The sequence below is a fragment of the Centroberyx affinis genome, unplaced genomic scaffold, assembly GCF_046629955.1.
Source record: "Centroberyx affinis isolate AG114_WGS23_722 - 3 ecotype Tasmania unplaced genomic scaffold, CSIRO-AGI_Caff_v1 ptg000909l_1, whole genome shotgun sequence".
Taxonomy (NCBI): Eukaryota; Metazoa; Chordata; class Actinopteri; order Beryciformes; family Berycidae; genus Centroberyx; species Centroberyx affinis.
In genome coordinates this window covers 86,205-92,846 of record NW_027279493.1, presented here as the reverse complement: position 1 = coordinate 92,846, position 6,642 = coordinate 86,205, and the positions used below count along the sequence as shown (strand labels likewise).

At 47.0% G+C, this 6,642-nt stretch overlaps 1 pseudogene; it reads left to right on the top strand.

The window, feature by feature from the left end:
* The first annotated feature begins 4,463 nt into the window (after positions 1-4,463).
* Positions 4,464-5,540, top strand: LOC139645806 (pro-neuregulin-3, membrane-bound isoform-like; annotated as a pseudogene).
* Positions 5,541-6,642: the final 1,102 nt, after the last annotated feature.

Genomic DNA, 6,642 nt, shown 5'->3' with positions numbered 1-6,642 from the left:
TTTACTTTGCTTTACTGCTGTCGAAAGTAACGAAATAACATAGTCGCAGGATTTGAGTTCATGAATTGAGAGGAGCAGGGAGAATCTTTTTTTTTTTATTTTCAACATTTTTGAGGAGGAGATGGCCTGTCGGGTTCCTTTTGACTTCTGTGATCAGTTCCTCAGCAAATGAAGCCATCGCTGCAGTGAGCGACAAAATCCTCCCGCCCCATTGTCCCGCAGTTGAAAATTTGGTTGAAAATGTTTTAACGTTGTTGTTCTGTGGCTTAGTCATTAGGAAACTCATTGTCACCGTTAACAGTTGAGTGGTATCAGTCAATAAATCTGTCTACACAGGGAAATTTTGATTAAAATGACTTTCTACAACTTATGTTTTGTATTGTAATCAGCCATGTCACTATGACTCAGTTTAGATGCTGTTCCACATGTGTTGATTTTCCATATGTGATGAACTTGACAAGAAACGTGTCACAAAACATATTATGTAATTCGCAGCCTGCTAGCAAATTTCAAAGTATTATCTTATCAAAACAATACCATGTTTCCCCATGTTGAATATCTATACATGTCTATTACCTTTGAGGAGGTTTTTGGGAAGTGTTTATTCTGCAAATCTTAAAGAAACTTTCTCTGTCCCAACCCCATATTCAGAAACCAAAGTGTTACACAATTGGAACCAATATTTTACTGATTTGAATGAATTCCTCCACTGAAAGTCCTTTTTTCTTTTTTTCTTGACTGAATGAGCATCTTCAAACTAGAAGGATGCCTCTCTTGATGTTTGTAAGGAGTAAAAGGAGCACAGCAAACTCCTGGGAGCGAGTGACTGTCGACAGCTTGTCAAGTTCAAAGGCATCTTCAGAGCGGGGCACTACCTCTGCTTCTAAACCAGTAAACAATGCAATCTGAATCATCATACACATTAGCAAGCCGCTAATGAAAGGGATGATCTGTACAGAAATATGAATAACCATGGAGATGTCACTGCGGTCTTATTGTCTCAGTCATTTTCTATTATTTATGACAATCAATTGAGAAAGCAACCTCAGGGTGATGCAAACTGTTATTGTGAAAACAACGTATTCAAAATGGCATAATTTTCTAGTCATCTGGGGAATGTGAGGCGTTTGAAATGGATCTCAATTTTTGCCACGAGGCATGAGCAGTTCAGACAATTATGAGTGATGATGTTTGGGATTGTGGGGGTGAATTTAGGGTCTGTGGGGTTTTGAATCTTGAACTGTGTATTGCAGATGCTTATATAAGCCGCATGAAAAAAGCAGTAGACATTTTACTCATTTTTCTCTCTCCTACCTGTCTTCCCCAACCCCGCCCCCCGCCATATCCGCCCCCCCGTCTCTTTCTCACTCTCCCCCACTTTCTTTCATCCTCACAGACACAGAGGCACTCATGCGCACACGCACTCATGATACACACACCAATTTTCAAGGCTGAGATTATTGCAGAATATATCCACCCACATTTTCAAATTATTTTCTTCGACTTGTCGACCAACCCTGTTTCATTGATAGAAAGGATAATCAATCAAGTTCCAAAGAAAGAGTTGACAGCATTAAAGAATGCCAAAAAAACATACCAATCTTGAAGCAACAGTGAATGGGAAACCAAAGAGCATCACCATATTTGTCAACTCTGTGTTTTCTTGTACAAGCAACAAAAGTGTCTGCATACTGTGTCACTTTGTGAAAATTAGAGACACTTGTCAGAGCTAGAGACATTGTCAATATTTGATTAGAAATTTAACAACCATGACTTTGCATGAAATTACATTTTAACAATGTAATAGCATAAGAAAATGCCACAAGTCCCCAATGCTGACAATGTATCTTTTCCAAGCACAATATAAGGGTGATGTTTCCACTTTTGCAACATACTGCTCACTCCACCTGCTGCGCTCAATACTGTCACATGCTACATACACTGAATGTACAAAATATTAGGGGAATCTTCCTGATATTAAGTTGCAGCCCCTTTTGCACAATCCACAATCCACACTCAATTGTCTCAAAGCTTAAAAATCCTTCTTTAACTGCTTTCTCTTCATCTACACCTCCTCCTTTGTGATTGGTATGGATTTAATAGGAAATCAATAAGGGACAGTGGCTTTTACCTGGATTCACCTCATCAGTACTTCATGAAAAGAGTAAGTGTCCCTAGTTTTTTGTAATTTGTAATTTGGCTGTGCTTGAGGACATCTGTTTTCTTGTGCACTGAACACTACTGTAAGTCCGCCTCTTTCCAATCCTCTGTCAATAAAAGCCCCTATCCATGGCTGGCTGCATTGTTGCAGGTGTTTTGTAAGTACCAAACCCACCACGTTAAATCCAATTTAATTGTTAATTCCTCGGCTAATCAAGGGGACACATATTCTTTTTGTGGTCCCACCTTGAGTGTGTTTTTATACTCGCATTAGTCACTCGCAGCGGGATATCAGCGAGTCGTGCCGCCTAAGATCTGCTTGGCTATCTGCCTAAAGCCCCGGCGTCCCCCGTGAACTGTAAACTAAGGGCTTCATCTACTGCCCACGGAAGTATCGGGTTGAAGTAGGGCTCTAACTCGCCCATAAATTATGAGCCTGGTGTTTGGTTTGTTTGCTCTTCTGTGCCGCTGCTGGAAGACATCGGGGTGGCGCCTCCCTCCCTCCTCCTCTCATCCTCTCCCTCCCTCCTTCTCACCGCTCCCTGGGGTGTGTCTGTGGCAGCGCTTCTCCTTTCCTCCACGCCGACTGAGTGTGTGTGTGGTGTGTGTGTGTGTGTGTGTTGTGCACTGCTGTTGCCGCCGCCTCCTCCCTCGTCTCTGCATCTGCTGCAGAGCTTAGCCAACACGTATCTATGCTCTCTCTCTCTCTCTTTCTCTCTCTCTCTGTCTCTCTCTCTCCGTTTTTCCACTACCTTCCTCTTTCCACCTACACCCCCCACCCTTGTTCTTTTTTTCTGTGAGTGCTGATACGGAAAGCAGCTCACACCTCCACCGGCAGACGCAAGGAGTCGCGGGAGAGATGGGGCAGTCACTAGTCGTCACTTTGTGAGTATTGAGGACGGCGGTGAACCGGAGGAGAGCGCCGGATAGGATAGGAGCCGTGAAACCCACATCACTCACCGCGGATTGAGCAAGCCCCCCCTCCCTCTCCCTCTCCCTGTAGTCTGCAGCCTCCAAGAACAGCCGCCGCATCATTTTTTCAGAGCAACACCCCCCTCCCTCCTCTCTTCTCCTCTCCTCTCTGTTTCTCTCTGTCGTAGACTCTCCATCTCCCTTTCTGCTGCTTGCACCACTGTGGGAATGCAGCGAAGGTAAACGAGTCGCAGAGGCCGTTTTTTTCCCTCTCAATAACCGGATCTATCATCGTAATGACGGACTGCAGACAGACAGTTGGAGAGACACTGATGACAGTCCGGGAAATCTGAGGTGGTGGGGCGGTGGGGGGGGGATCGGGATACAGGGATTGGACCAGGATCAGTTGGATTTAGTCCGCCACCCCCAACACCACCACCACCCATCTCATTGGCAGATCACATCAGATCCCTTTTGCTCTCTGTCTCGCTTCAGTTTTCGGTGGCTTTCACCGGCTTTCCCCGTACTGGATTACTGTCAGCGACTGCTGGAGCAGCCAAAGGGTGGTCAGGCATGGAGAACTGAGGGCAGCTAGAGGCTAACTTGAAGTACAAAGACACCTGCAAGAGAAAAAGGAAGCCCTCTACTGAAATCTCAAAAAGGTAAAATGAGCGCAATAATGGGAAACTCCCACAGAAACAGGAAGAGGTGAAGGAATAGAAGAAAATTCTGTGGATTTTATTCTAAGGACCCAAAGTGCGGCCGAAAATCAACCAATTGAGTGTGGAGAAGGGTGCTGCCCCAGCCTGGGTTGTTTTAATCCGCGAACACACACACACACACACACACACACACACACACACACACACACACACACACACACACACACGCATGCACACACATAGACACACACACGCACGCACACGCACACTCGCACATGGATTTACAGCTCCAGTCCGAAGCTCGCCACGCAGTGGATCGATATTCTACCTTTTTTTGCGTCGGCTTTTTTAACAAGGGAGTGAAGCATCCTGGGATTTATCATCGCTTCGTTACCGCTGAACTACAGTGAGGCGCCCCCTCGCTTCGCTCTTTCACCTGTCCATAACCTGTGTTGCTTGTGTTTAGGTGTGCTTGTGCTCGTGCGTGTGCGTGCGTGTGTTTGGTTTGTTGCCCGCCAGAGGGAGTGTATATTGCTTGTGTATGCATTTGAGTGCTCTGCCAGCTTTTAATTAGTACTACGTGACTGTGAGTGGCTGTGAGTGATTGTGTTTGCTTGAGCGTGCGCCTTAGTTCATGTATGTGTGTGTGCATGTAGATATATAAGCATTGTGTGGGTGCATATGTAAGATGCCCAGCGTTCATTCTGCACCACATCCCCTTCCTTGTATATGCCCTTTTGTCATCTGGCCTCCTGTGTGACCTCCCTAGCCCTATAAGAAAGAAGAAGCTCCGGCAGGATGAGTGAGCGCTCTGGAGCAAGCACTCTAGCAGCCATGACGCTGGAGGAGCCAGGGGGCGAACAGGCTTCTCCCCGAGCCCCTGGCCCTCTCCGCTGCGGCCCCTGTGCTGTGTGGCCTCGCCAGCAGACCTGGCTGTGTGCCGTGCCCCTGGTAATGGGCTTTGTGGGACTGGGACTCAGTCTCATGCTGCTGAAATGGATTGTGGTGGGATCTGTCCAAGACTATGTTCCCACTGACCTGGTGGATCCTAAAGGTAGCATTGGACAGGACCCTATATTTCTCTCCAAACCCAGTGCCATGCCCAAGGGGCCCGACATTTCCACCGCCACGTCTACTTCAGCTGCCACCACAGCGATGGTGTCGACCACCACCCCGCTGGCTGCTGACGGTACGGCCCCGGCACCGAGAACTCGATCCGGGCCGCCGGCCAACCACTCGGCCAATGGCAGCGCTGCCAACGGAGACGGCAACCGTGCCCCGCACCTTCATAACCGTGTCGGCACCCGCATTAGCGGGACCGTGGGCACCACCACCACCACCCGCGCCACCCGACTCACCCCACCACCCAGCGGTAAGGAGGTCACCCCACGCAGCACTGTAAGAAAAAGTAGCAGCACTGGTAATGGACGTAATGGACCCTCCAACTCAAAGCCAGGACAGACGTCTGCTACGACCATCAGCACTGCAACATCCGCCACGACAACTACAACTACTGTGAAGACCACCACTAAAGTGCAGCCGCCCACCTCCCAGCCGTCAGCCCCAGCCAAGCCCACCTCACGATGGAACCATGGGCGTTCAGCCAAAGGCCCGGCCACACGCCCACACCACCGCTTCCGAACACGTGAGTACAGTTTTAAGGTTTATGTAGTTGGTCATGTGTGTTTGGGATGGGATGTGTCTATTTGTGTGTGTGTGTGTGTGTGTGTGGTTATCTGCCGAACTTGAGATGGGTGTTTCACAAGAGCTCTTTGCTTGACGTCTCTGGCAGAAATGATGGTATGAACCTAGCTACCATTTACTGTATGACTGGGTAAAAAAAAACGATCTCTTTTGTATGATATGCTTTGATATGACACATGGTCTGAGAATCTAAATGATTTCCTTTTATAACTGCATGGAAAGTGGATACTCAAGCAGCATAATGTTAATCGTATTCATTAGCACAGACAGATACCAGTATTTTCACCCCCTCTCATCTTTATCTTTGACTTGGGCATTAATCCGATATGAATCTTACCTCCTGAGGACATTTTTTGCGCACTCTGGTATGAGTATCATTAACAAAACGGCTCCATCTCTTAGAATTTTTTTTTGTTTTGTCTACATGAGTTGGGATGTTAAAGCTTTGTGATGTGTGCTGCGACCAAGGACCAAGGACCAAGGTATGAAAACAAATAACAGGAGCTGGTGAGGTGTCGAGGTGGGAAAAGGGTTAGCTCTCACCTCCTGTCTAGAAGAATCAGATAGAGCAAGGCCACAAATCCCATTTAGATGAGAGGATACTGAGAGCACAGTGTCAGAGGTTCAGCTTTCACATTGTGGGCCTGGGAGGGAGAGAGAGAGAGAGAGACAGAAAGAGAGAAGGCTCACTAGAGGGAACAGAGGGAAAGAAAGATGGATAGAGGGATGAGAATAAGGTAGGGAGGTAGGTAGGAAGGGACAAGTGGATATAGACTAGGTAAGGAGGGGAGAAGAAATACTTTGAAAAAGAGCATAGAGCTGAACAGAGCCAGGGGATGGAGAGGGAAAGCAGAGAATGCAGGAAGCATAACAAAGAAGGAGAACGAAGAGTGGGAGCTCTGAGTAGAGAGAGATGGCAGATGGAGTGGGCTAAGTGAGGGAAAGGCTTGAGGGAGATAGAGAGAATAAAGCAGGGGAGCTGTGAATTTTGCATATTTAGTATTGTGTAAAAAAGGAAGGCTCCCTGATTATTCATTCCAAAAGAGACATGTTTTTAACATCACAAGGTGTTTTTTTTGGACACGTGGATGGGGGAGTATGCGAGTGTAATCATGAGCATTGACTATGCTTGTGACTAAGTATTAATGGGTTCTCTTTCAAACGCTCTCTTTTCTAACAAATTCTGAAGCGTTTGAATATGACA